Below are 13,045 nucleotides of genomic sequence, written 5' to 3' on the forward strand. Positions count from 1 at the left end.
GGCAGGCTCTCCTTCATTGCTGAAGACCCAAGAGAAATTGCTGTAAAGTGATTTGTTCCATGAAGTTACTCCTCAGAGTGTACCTCAATAATATACTTTTATCTATAAGGATAAGCTCTGCCTTATAGAGAGTCTCTACATCCAATTTATTGACTCAATAAATTTCAGGCTCACTGATTATGTTTCCATCTAAAAGCTTTACACAGTTATAAAACTGGAGAGCCTTTAGAATCATTTCAGGTCAAGTTTCTTTCTGAATATTTTTCCACAATGAGCTGCAATACATTAAGCCTACCCATTAACTAGAATATCACTGGTTATACTCTTGATCTGATGGCCAAGGGAACATTTGCATTGTCTGGGTTCCATTTAACACAATATTTGAAATGGATAGAATAGCTCAGAACATTCAAAGTTATCTTCCTTCAGTGGAGAAAAATGTGTCTCGTCTGTAAAGAGTAGGCTTGTTAAAAGAAAATCAGAATTCAGCACTAAAACTCCTCTCTCAGCAAAACAAAGCATCTCTCTCTCTCTCCCCTGAGATCCTCACCCAGTTTCATGAATATCTTTTCTTTTGAATCCAAGTTGGTGTTGCATAATGAAATGAGAAAAAAAAGTGATAAGCTTTCTACCAATAATTAGATGGAGTTGTTTGAAAGCTTAATTGTGAACTTTTTTTTTTTCCCTGCAAGACGTACAGTCTTCTAGAGATTTTGTTAGTGGAAATAAGGGTGTGAGCCATTATAGTTTGCCTTTACAACTGGAATAACTAGATACATTGGTTTCTTTTATTCACTTAAAAAGACACTTGGAGCTTTGCTCTTAGTGTTAATTTTTGATATTAGTGTTAATTTTTGAAAATAGTTGTTATCATTAAATAATGAAAAATGTCACGGCAAAATTTTACATATTGAAAATAAAATCTTCCTAAAGGGTCAGAACTCTGCTACACACCTTTTGCTTACCTTGAATTAAACATTTGGCTGTATTAAGATCACGGCAGTCTTGAACAGCACGATGTTGTTTGGTTTAGATGATTTAAAAAATATTTGCGAGGAAGGTATGGAGAATGAGGGGAGAGTGCTGTGGATTTAAAAGTACATGTATACATACATGTTGTTTGTTAAAACTTCAGTCAAGGACGTCGTCTTCCTGGGAATTGAGAGCCATCAGAGCGGGAAGTCGGCTGCAGGGAAGAACAAAAGCATGGCTGCGCGATAGTACTATCTCTGCAGCGGCAGCAGGCTCCCTGACGGAGGGCTGCGGCGACTGTCTATTACACCGCATTTTTATTAGTGACAGCCTCCGTTATTCTGTCAGCTCAGCCAACTAAGCTGTTCCCTGCGTTCTGGTTGGTCATCCGGACTCCGTTATGTGGGAGAAGGAAAGGGGACAGAAAGGTGAATTGTACTAGGTGGGGGCATACGGGGATTTCTCTTCTTCGGGGCCGGCATCGCCTCATCCTCGGCGACGTGGGGGAATTCCAGGACCGCTTTTTAACCCAGAAACCAGTGCGTCTTATTAATTAGTTTCTACGCGCAAGGACAGCCGTGAAAGGCTTAATCTTCTCTTTCCAGCCGGGGCCAAGAGCCGGGTTCATCAGAGCCCCCTGGCCCGTGCGCACCAGCGCCGGACCCCTGGTGGCCCTCAGAGTCCGCACTGGGCAGAGTGGAGGTCAAGTCAAAGGGCACGACCGCAGGGTGCCCTCCCCCACCTCCCTCGCCCGTGCTGTCCACAACTCAGCTTCTGGAACGACCACCGCGAACACTGCAAGGCTGGAGGGCGGGGAGGGGGCGGGTCCCTGAGGGGGCGGGACCAAGGGGAGGGGAAGAAGCGGCCGAGGACTGCTTCGGGAAGTGTAGTTCTTCGAGCCCCAGTTACCGGGGCTGTGCTTGTGAGACCTAGACTACAACTCCCAGGGGTGCGCGGGCCCGGCAGGGGAGTCCATGCGCAGTGGGCGCCACATTGTATCCTATCAGGCGAGGAGAGGGTGATGTCACCTGCGAGTTGGTAACCTACGAGCGGCAGTGAAGGAAACTGTTTAACCGGATCCCATTGTACCCGGAGCGCTGAGCCGCCTTTCCAGCATGCAGGGGCTGCTCAGGTAAGGGGGACGTGCCGCCTGGCCCGCCGCACTCATTCATTAAGTAGCACCGCGCCGTGGCGCGGGGGTGGGCGCGCTTCTTCGGGCCCCGCGCTGGGTTCGCGGCGCGCCCTCCCGCTGCCTCTCCGGAGCCCCAGGGCCAGTAGGTAAATATTAAACCCGTCCTTCAGGTTGGGTCTGGGTGGGAACGGGACCGAGACAGCTCCCGGCTGCCAAGCTGGGTTTGGGAAAATGGCTGCAAGCGCGGCGAAAAGCAAGGCGAGCCCGGAGGAAAGCGCCCCCGAGGACAGGGGTCCCTCCCTCCTTTATTTCTGAGGCGCAGGGATGCCAAAAGAGCAGGCAGGGTACCACTCGCCGCCTTGCTGCGGGCTCCTGAGGTTGCGGCGTTGGGGCGCCGGGGGGTCGTCGCCTCGGCCAGGGGCTGCGGGCCCTGCCGCCGTTGGGAGCTGCTGGCCCGGGAGGCTCCGAGGCAGGGGTGGTGGACTCAGAGGTGGCGACAGGGAAGGAGGCACTCGTTTACCCGCTGGCCCGCGTCCGAGCAGAAGCCCAAACATCCCTGCAGCCCTCACTTCAAGCTTTATTCCAAAGGGACGGGTTGACTGTAATTCCGAGAAAGTTAGAAGCTAAAGGTCTCGGAGGAGAGGAGGGAAACCCGCGCTGCGGAAGGAGCATGGGGGTGTTAGCGGACAGCAGTAGGGGAGGCTGCGCCGCCTGTGCAGCGGGTTCGAGGCGTCGCAGAGCGCTCCTGCATCTCCGCCTGGGGAAGGTGCATCTTGGTTCCCCTTGCTCTGATTGCTTTCTCCACAAAGAGCACCTGAACGGGGGCAAGCATCTGCCCGGAGCCCTGGGCTGGGAGGTGGTAAGGCGGTGCAGGGTGTCGAATCATCTAACGATGAGGCTAGCTGTAGGGTAGGAGGGCTGGGCAATAGGAACCAGCTGGTGTCGAAAATCCAACTGCTAGTGATGGGCTTGCCCTTCTACTTGAGACGCACTCGAGTCCCGGGAACTCGATGAAGTCCTCTGGATTTCCTTTCCCTAGCACCCTCATTCTTTCGTATACTCATTCATTCATCAAACGCTGAGAATGGCTCTTCTCAAGTTGCTCATAGCCTGGCGTTGGGGTGTTCTGTACCCCCCCACCCCCACCCCATAAAATACTTGAGTGGGCCTATGAATTGATACCTACGCTTTATATTCTCCAACTCGGACCCGCACGGCATCCCCACCAGCAGGAGAGCATCAAGAGCAAATACAACCCGTGACCGTTTTTGCTCTCTTCGAGTTGGTAGTTTCTTGAGAAGGACCTGGTGTATTCAAGCGGAGTTTGTCTGCAAGATGAATCCCGTTGCCATGGCGACTCCTGCCGTCGGAATCTTAACTGCTCCCACTGCTGTTTCAATTCGATGTGGCTCTGCGGGCAGCTGGGAGGGCGTGGCCAGTGGGTGTGGTCAAATGCTCGTTCCAGGCCCAGCTGCTCTCTTCACCGGTTTCACAAACCAGGCCTCTCTAGCCATTCTCTTAGAAGTAGCCTGGACACAGTTCAAGACCCCTTTTACCTTCGTGTGCCTGTACCTGGACTCGCCCCTCTCCAGGAGTAATAGTTTGGAGCCCTTTTCCTGAGGCAAGCTCTGAAAACTACAATGGAATGATCTTTTCGCCTTTCAGGCTAGATACATAATTTAACTAATAATGTACATGACAGTGTTAGAAACAGCTTTCTCGAGGAGGGCGTGTCCTCCGTTTTGCATGAAGAGAGCTCTCTGGCTACCAGTAAAGGGCCTCAGTTTGCTCTAGGTGCCGCTCTCTGGAAGTTTATAGGGACAGTTAATGACTGAAATTGAATTATGGAAGTCAGTATCGTCCTTGTGGTTCTCATAAAACCTAAAAGCCTGCCGCCTGCCTAAAGGATGCATTTCCTTGAAAATGAAGCAGACGGGGCAGGGATCTAGGAGGCCTGGGTCCTGCTCCGGCTCTGTCATTGCTGGCTACCCCACCCTGGGGTTAACCCTTTACCTGAGGGGACCTCGGTCAATAGTAATATGGGGAGGGAGAGAAGGGGATTCCCAAAGTTGATTCTAGGTATAAAATCTTGTGACTCTGTGAAGGACTTGGTCATTGTCTTTTCTCAAAATAATAGGATGGGTTAAATTCAGCTTCTGACACTGTGGCTTTGGGTTAATATCCCGGAGCCTTACTTGTATGATTTGACTGGCAAAATAGCCCAGCACTTAATGGCAGTTCTTCAAAGTGGGCAAAGCAGCCATATTACTATTTACGATAGTATTTTTAATATTTACTAGTATGAGCCCTGTATCTGGACTTCTGTTTATCTGGGCATCTTAGAATTAATTGTTTAGTTTTTGCCTTTTTATAGATTCTTGATGAATGCAGTTTTAAGTGTAATTGAATTACAGTTTGTTTACTTTCTGCTTTTATTACACACCAAGGTAGATTATCACAGATAGTGTAGTTAAGCGGGGGGAAAGGCTGTATGAGTGTGTATCCATGTGCCTTCATGTGCAGGTAAATGCTTGGGGATGCTGAGTGCCAGGTGGTTGACATTCATCATCTTGTTTTAAATAGGTGGTTACATCCTCATGAGGAAACAGAATCAGAAATTGTCACTCACTATTTTTGTCCTAGAACTTATCATTGACTGGAAATCTCCTTCAGTTATCTATTTCTTGAGTCCTTATAATTCTAACAGCAGTTCAAATGTGTGGCTTTTTTTCCACTCCCCTAAGGTCTTTGAGGACAGGGTCTTTGTCTTGTCCTTCCCTGTCTCTCTAGAATTAGTGTTTGATCATTGGTAGGTATTTAGTAAATGTTTGTTGAGTCAATAGTAGAACCCTGAATGGAGATTCAAGATTGCATTCTTTTCATTGATAGTTCTGGCATCAATTGTAATATTCCTGTAGCTTTCTATGAAGTAGTTTCAACTTAGCATAAATGAAAACTCCCATGTAGCATATAACTCGAAGTATAAAAGGCCTTCATGAGTTTGAAATAGATGAATTTTGTAATTACTTGCTTTTGGAATACATTCACTCACAGAGTTCTTTTTTCCCCCTTAAAATTCTTGTTACAGTTCTTGATACGATTATTATCCCAAAGTAGATTTCTTTATTTCTAGATTTCTCTTATGTTATCCTTGACCCAGATAACTTTCCTAGGAGGTGTATGACAGAAGACAAACAAACAGATAGACACACACACACACACACACACACACCCCAAGACAAAGATACCTAGAGGCCTTTGCCAGGCCACCTCTGGTACCTGAGGTACCATTTGGGTAGAAGAGCTGGACAATGGCTTTCTCACCTGGGGTGGAGTTCACCCCCAAACAGGATCAGTTGTCCCATGCTGGCTAATATGAGAGAAGAAACAGGGGTAGGAAACATTTGTCCAATATTTGTAACATTCTGTTATCTTCTAGTAATCAGATTCTGTGGGTTTTTAGAAGTATTAATTAGTAGGGAGGCATGATAGTAAGGAGGGTGCAGTGGGTCATGTCCTTGGGTGGTGCTTACAGGAGCTTAGTGAGTAGGTGCCAAGGAATTTGAATCCTGGCTTTCTTGCTCTGTGGATAGGCTCTGGGTGTTAAGAATGCCTGTGAGTCTGTGTGTGGTTTTATTGGAGCTACTTTGTTTAAAAGACTGCTTTTAGTGTTGGTACTGCGGTCATCAGAACAAATAAGGTGTTTACAAACAAAACATGGTTAAGATTGAAAGTGTTTCATTGTGTAAATATTTTGGGGATGTTATAAAGAGTGGCTTTGGCTTGAGAATCTTGAAGTCTTCTGTGAAATCACTTAAAAAGTTGGCTATTGGATCAGGGGAAACAAGCTCTTCCAACAAAGCTTGGTACCACTGAGTGTCTTAGGTGTTTGGTTCAGGAAATAATCACAGAGCTTGTAACTTCTGTGGGGCCCTCCCTGGCTTCATGTCATGCTCCTGGTAGTTCCAAGTGTTAATTAAGCCTGTCCTACTGCAGAAAACAACTTTGACAATTTAGGTTACCAAACTCGTTTAAATTCTAGAGAGGGCACAGTCAAAATGAAAATTTTTCTATTCTATTTTGTGATTTTTCTTCTTTGAATAAGGAATGTGGACTACAGTCACTTATTTTGGCATTACGATTTCTAACTTGGCAGTGGAGGAAACCTTTCAAATTGAGTATGTGTCCTAAACACTCACAGAATCTGTTCTTAGTAATTTTCCCAAGAGTTCAGTTGAGAGGCAACTAATTGCACAGGTACTATTGAAGAAATCAGTAAGAAGGGCAGTTTTTCTGTGTGGCTTGTGGGGTAGCATCTGGTCAGTGGTGCAGACCGGGATGGAGAATACCTCCTTTGAGGTTACATTTGCTTAGCAAGTGTACTGTCCTTTTCTGTAGATTGTGTTTATTGGAGTGGCTGAGGGCGGCTGATAGAGACTGGAATTGAAGGATGGATCTGAAGTGCCTCCCTGCCCCTCCAGGTCATCCAAGCCACTACTTAGTACTCCCACTGAAAGAGGGACAGATGCAGATGAGGTGCAAGTTGATTTTGGGGACCTACATTCCATATAGCAGCTCTTCTTCCAAGAAAAAGAAAAAGTTTACCTTTTGATTTTCTAGCATCCTTTCCACTGTTCCAGGAGAAGAGAACTGAGTATATTTCAAAGTGAGTTTGCATTCATAGTACACAGGTCTAAAAATTAGTTAAACACTGATTAATCCAGAAGCACTGCAGCAAGTCTGTGGAGGCCTCTCCTTGCATCCCTTGCTCCCCCCGCAAATAATCTGAGGTTACCAAATACATACTCAGCTTTGGTGAGCCTCATTTTCCTTGTTGATGTTTAAGCACTCCTGGTTTTTACACCATCTGTGACTTTCTGCAGTGATAGCCCCCCTCATTTGCAATGGGTGCTCCTCTGAGTTTCTAAATTCTCGTTGTGCTCTCAGATCCATTCTTCCAGGAATCCTTCCCTGCTTCAGCTTTTACCAACCCCTTCTGCTCCTTCCTCCTTTGAGCCCTTTGCCTGACCATAGAACTTAACACAGCTAACATGATGCTAATAGTCAAGGTATGTGAGATGCTTACCTTGTGCCGGGGTCCTTCCTGATATTTTACATGGGCTTAACCATTGACTCAAGAGTTCCGTGAGATACATACTATCATCACCATTTTACAAATGAAGAAACTGAGGCACGAAGAAGTTAAGGAACTTGCCTAGCTCAGGTCATGCAACTGGTCAATGGCTTGTTAGGATCAATGACTAGGTTAGGGACCCAGGCAGCCTAGTTCTTTACACCCCACAGGATTACTTTGCCTCTGGTTTTCCTATGTGTTAATTCTTTTCTCTCCATCAGTTAGGGGGAATAACAACTTCCTTTGTATCTCTTAATTCTGAAACAGTGCTGGGTCAATAAATGCTGGCCTAATTGAGAGTAAAAATGTTTCTACAGTTAATGGTTCCTTAAACTCTGACTTTCTGGAGCAGCAAATGTTGCATGAGATTAAAAAATGTTGCATTTGGTATTTGGATGATAACACTTCTGAACTTCCTCCTTTTGGCTCTGTGGGTGATAGGCAAATTATTTGAAAAAAGAAATGCTCTTATATGCCATCTCTAAATCCATTTGGAGCCTGTCCAGCATTAGAATGTATTTGTTAACTGAGATAACTTTTTTTTTTTTAAAGATTTTATTTATTTATTTGAGAGAGAGAGAGAGTATGAGAAGGGGAGGGTCAGAGGGAGAAGCAGACTCCCTGCCAAGCAGGGAGCCCGATGCGGGACTCGATCCTGGGACTCCAGGATCATGACCTGAGCCGAAGGCAGTCACTTAACCAACTGAGCCACCCAGGCGCCCAGAGATAACTTTTCAATAGGTTGAATCTCTTATCCGAAAAAACCCTTCTCACCCAGAATAGAGCCACAGAAGCCTGCCTGGTGAGTTAAAACTCTCATAACTTCTGAGCTTCCCACCTCCTTGTTGTCTTTTAACATAAATTGTGAAAGCTCTTTTGAAAGGGAAATAATGAAAACTTGAATAGTAGTCAAACATGTAATCTAATACTGGGTTATCCTTAGATATTAAAGTAAGCTTTTTTATTTCCCACCTCAGAAGGGAGCCTTCTATTTATTTTTACAGTGGAGCAAATTTGGTGTCAAATATACGATTGCAGTTCTTTTAAACCATAGCCACTATTGTGAATTAAATGTGGAAACAGAAGGAAGCAGGTTCAGTTTCCAATGTAGTTGGTACGATTTCCTGACTTACAATAGATCTTTTCCTTTTGGCTTAAAACTGGATATAGTCCCACTTTGACAATATTTAATGAAGACAGTTGAGTAAAACTCAAACCGTGTCATTTAGGGAAATAATAGGAAAGTTATGCCCTAACAATATATTGTCAGGAAAATAAAATGGAAACAAAAGGCTTATAAGCCATTAGGCTACTCAAACATAATACTCATTCAATGGACATTGATTTCAGAAGCTTTTTGTTTCCCCCCCATTCATCTTGTTACACTTCCTAAGTACGTCAATCACTTTTTAGTAATAACCTGGGCTCATTCTGTTCTATAAATTGCACCAAGAGCAGAACTGAAGATACCTTGTATTCTGGAAGGTACAAAATTAGGGTCAACTATTAAACCGGTCTTTGTCCTTTTCATTTCTGGGGAAAAAAAATATTCTGTGCGATTGGCAAACATTGCGCATCTGGTGGGATTTCTGAATTCAGGTTTCTTTTTTTTTTTTTTTAAATAACGTGGTTATTATTGCATATTTCCAAAATCTAAAATGTTACTTTCTAGTAGTTTTGCTTAAAATGAACTTAAGTGTTATATAAATTGAGCTTAGGAAAATTATTGAAACATTAAGTCTTAAGCAAATGAATTCAGGTTTCTAAGAGTAGATAGCCCAGATCCCAGCTTTGGTCATTGTCTGGGCAATAGAGATGCCCATCTTTTGTTTTTTGAAATGGGTTCTTATATTCTGCTTTTTGGCTAAGCTCAGTTTGTTAGTGATATACAAACCAGATCAAGGCCATGGGTTAGTGTTGCCTTGTTTTGGAGCTACAAACTGTATTGTAATTTTAGTCAACCTTTTTTTTTTAATTTTTAAAAATTTAATTAAATTTTTTTTTAAAACGTAGTCTCTGTACTTAACATGGGACTCGAACTTGCAAACCTGAGATTAAGAGTCCCATACTCAGGGGCACCAAGTTGCTCAGTCAGTTAAGTGTTGGACTCTTGATTTTTGGCTCAGGTCATTATCTCAGGATCCTGAGATCACCCTGTGTAGAGCCCTATGTTAGGGTCTGTCTCTCTGCTCCCCACAGCTTGCACTTGCTCTCTTTATCTTTCTCTCAAATAAATAAATCTTTAAAAAAAGAAAACAGGAGCACGTGGATGGCTCAGTGGGTTAACCTCTGCCTTCCGCTCAGGTCTTGATCCCAGGGTCCTGGGATCGAGTCCTGCATCGGGGGGGATCTCTGCTCAGCAGGGAGCCTGCTTCCCCCTCTCTCTCTGCCTGCCTCTCTGCTTACTTGTGATCTCTGTCTGTCAAAAAAAATAAATAAAATCTATATAAAAAAGAAAAAATTGCATCTCTACTCCCTCCCCTCCAGGTACCCCCTCCCCTTTTTAAAAAATTCATCATGCTCCTGGCAACATAGGAGACTAGACAGTGCACTATGGATATGTTAATGCATAGCTGTCACCACAGTGGCAAAAGATGGTGCTGTATTATCAGATGAACTGATAGGGATCTTGGGTTTTTCAGACCCCATACGTTAGAGGCAAGGCTTTGCCAGCAATTTGCTGAGGATATATGTTTCTGATGGGTGTGTCCTGTGAAGAGTGGGTTAGAACTAAGAGTAGCTTCCTAAAACTTTGCCAAAGCCACCGAGCCTTGGTCTTTTCTGTTTCTTGGGTATGTGACAAATCATTCGTGAATGTTTTGGTGCCATTTCTTGGCTTTGCCATTCTTCATAAAACTTCTGCAGACTTGCATCCTAGAAGAAGAGGGAAGGATGGTGATCAAAATCATTCACCACATCAGTAAGATTGTTCATATATGTCTAAATTTGTATTTGTTTCACAGAGATTTGGTAAGACTGAGCAGTGAAATGTCAAGACATGAGTTAAGTTAGAATCTGTAGTTCTTTTTTTTCTCTTTTTAAAAAAAAAATTTAAAGTAAGTTAACATATGGTGTCGAATTGGTTTTAGGAGTAGAATTTAGTGATTCCTCATTACATAGAACACCCAGTGCTCATCCCAACAATCTAATACCCATCTACTGCTCATCCCTCTCTAATACCCATCATCCATTTAGCCCATTCCCCCACCTACCTCCCTCAGGCAACCCTCAGTTTATTATCTGTAGTTAAGAGTCTCTTATGGTTTGCCTTTTTCTCTGTTTTTAGTTTATTTTTCCTTTCCTTCCTGTCTATTCATCTGTTTTCTTAAATTCCACATATAAGTGAAATAATGTGATATTTGTCTTTCTTTGACTTATTTTGCTTAACATAATAACCTCTGGTCCCATTCACGTTGCACCTGGCAAGATTTCATTCTTTTTGATGGCTGAGTAATATTCCATTGTTTATAGATACACATCTTCTTTTCTGTGACAAGAGAATTAGACTAAGGGCCCTTCTAAATCCTGAGAATTTATTACAAAAAAATATTCTAAAAGTTGAAGGAAATGAAGCAGAAAAATGAAACCATTCCCTACTCTCGAAAATTGGTGAAATTGTAGATACAGAAAATGTCATATGATTTCATCCAAGGTAAGTGACAGGATATATTTTTTTTAAATGTACCCCATATTAGTGGTTATTTGATTTAGGATGATGGCAAAAGAAACAACAATAGCATTTCTGTTTATTTCCTATTCTGTTTGTGGCAAACAAGGTGTGGCAACCTTGTTTGCATGAGAGCTTCCCCTGACAACCCACCCCCCCCGGCCCCCCGCAATTACTCAGTGCTTCATGGTCATTTGGGAAAAAGTCAGACAGTGTGGAATGAATTGGGCTAGAATTGAAGGTGATGGCTGAGACTACATCGTGTTCTCAGAACATTAAATGAAAGGCCTGTTATATTTTTACATTTTAAAAATCAAGCATGGGGGTCATCTGGGTGCCTCAGTGGGTTAAGGCCTCTGCCTTCGGCTCAGGTCGTGGTCCCAGGGTCCTGGGTTTGAGCCCCGTATCGGGCTCTCTGCTCAGTGGGGAGCCTGCTTCCCTTCCTCTCTCTCTGCCTGCCTCTCTGCCTAATTGTGATCTCCGTCTGTCAAATAAATAAATAAAATCTTTAAAAAAAAAAATCAACAATGGAGTTTGGATTGGACTAGAAAACCTCTATGACCCATTTAGGGCTTGACAGCCTGTGTGTAGGTGACACTTCCAGCTACAGAAGCTCCAGGAACCGTGGTGAGAAACTGCCTTGCCTATGATATTTTCTGCTAAGGGATTGGTTTTTTAAAAAAAGAAAAATATATATATATACATACTATTTTTAGTTTGACCCAGTTTCTTTTCAGGCTGTGACTGAAGCTACCTTTCTAACATACTCCATCTTTTCCTCTTACACTCCTTGAATTGTAATTTGAATCTGGAGGAGCAGTGAACTGCCTCCTTGTCAGGTCTGCGCTCATATCCTCCCCATGGGGAAAAGAGCAGGTTGTCCCCATTCCGCCCGCTTTCACAGGAGGGGAGCCGCAATCACTGACCTCACAAAGGAGCGAGTCTTCCCCCTTAACCTCTTACTTAAGAATTGGGAGCTCTGTGGTAGCAAAGCTAGATTGTTTTTCTGATGGGATAAGTTGGGGAAGTAGGTAGCGGGGAGGACAGAGGGGGTTACTGGGTCTCACTTATCTTATCGTTTGTTTCCCTCTGGATTGCATTTGTTTATACTGTCTCCTCAGGCTAGGAATTCCTCCAACAGAAAGCATGCATACACTCGGGGATATTCAGATCAGATCAGGCTTCCTTGCTCCTGAGTTCTATTTGCTGACTTGGCTTTCCTCTCTACAGCCTGATCAGAAGGGAGGGCTGGAGATACTTAACCTGTTTTTAATTCTTCCGTTATGCGGAAAAGAGATCTTAAAACAGGGACTTGGGGCAAACATGTTAATGTTTTTCTGATGGGAAAAGAGGACGGTGATGAGTAGGTTTAAATTTAACATTTATGTATAACTTTTTTATGTTGATAGAGTTTAGTCATGAATGTTTGACACCTTGAAATCTTTTCACCTTTTGTTTGCTGTGATGTAATTGCATTGAGAAAAAAGAAACAACAGTTTTAGGTTCAGATGTGGGTAATCTTAGCAATTCTCTTAAAACTCTTCAGCCTCTGTTTCCTCATCTGAGAAACAATGTGAAAATTCTGAACTTTTGTGAGAATGGTGTCATAAAATAATGACTGTACTTGTATGGCATTGTATAATATTGATGTCATACCTGCTGGGTGTCCCTAGAATGGAGACCAGGGATAGAAGAACACCATTTTTTCACCTTCAGAGTTTCCAGCGTTGGCCCCTGTTCTTAGCACTATGTATCTGATATACTGAAGCTAAACCCTTACAATCTGATCCCTAGTTTGTCCTTAACTGAACAGCTTCTAGTTATTTTCCCTAGTCCCAGGGTTCAGGAAGTTCCATAGAATGTAAGGGATGAGGCTAAACAGTGTTTTGGGGTGATCATCCAATTCTGGTCAAATTGATAAACTCTTTAAGCCAGAGTTTGACTACCAGTGCTGTCATGTTTTATTTGACTAATACAATGTTATTTTAAAAAATGATTTTAGTGAGCATTTACACTCTGATATGGTACAGCCACCCCCCCCCCCACCCCCCTGCGTCCCCCATACCCTAGTGCCTCATTCACAGCCTCTTTATGTGATAATTCTTTATCTCCTTGGACCTTGAAGGCATTTGAATTTGTG

General features: G+C 43.6%; 1 protein-coding gene across 3 annotated transcripts in view; it reads left to right on the forward strand.

Moving 5' to 3' along the window:
- The first annotated feature begins 1,927 nt into the window (after positions 1 to 1,927).
- Positions 1,928 to 13,045, forward strand: part of DAAM1 (dishevelled associated activator of morphogenesis 1) — a 163,296-nt gene continuing 152,178 nt past the window's right edge. Inside the window, exon 1 of one of the 3 annotated variants that reach the window (XM_059373313.1) lies at positions 1,928 to 2,104. The gene's annotated coding sequence lies outside the window, so the exon portion shown is untranslated. Of the gene's footprint in view, positions 2,105 to 2,127; positions 2,251 to 13,045 lie in introns of those variants that run through there. The other 2 variants (XM_059373315.1, XM_059373314.1) reach the window with 2 other exon arrangements.

The sequence above is a fragment of the Mustela nigripes genome, chromosome 13 (assembly GCF_022355385.1).
Source record: "Mustela nigripes isolate SB6536 chromosome 13, MUSNIG.SB6536, whole genome shotgun sequence".
Taxonomy (NCBI): domain Eukaryota; kingdom Metazoa; phylum Chordata; class Mammalia; order Carnivora; family Mustelidae; genus Mustela; species Mustela nigripes.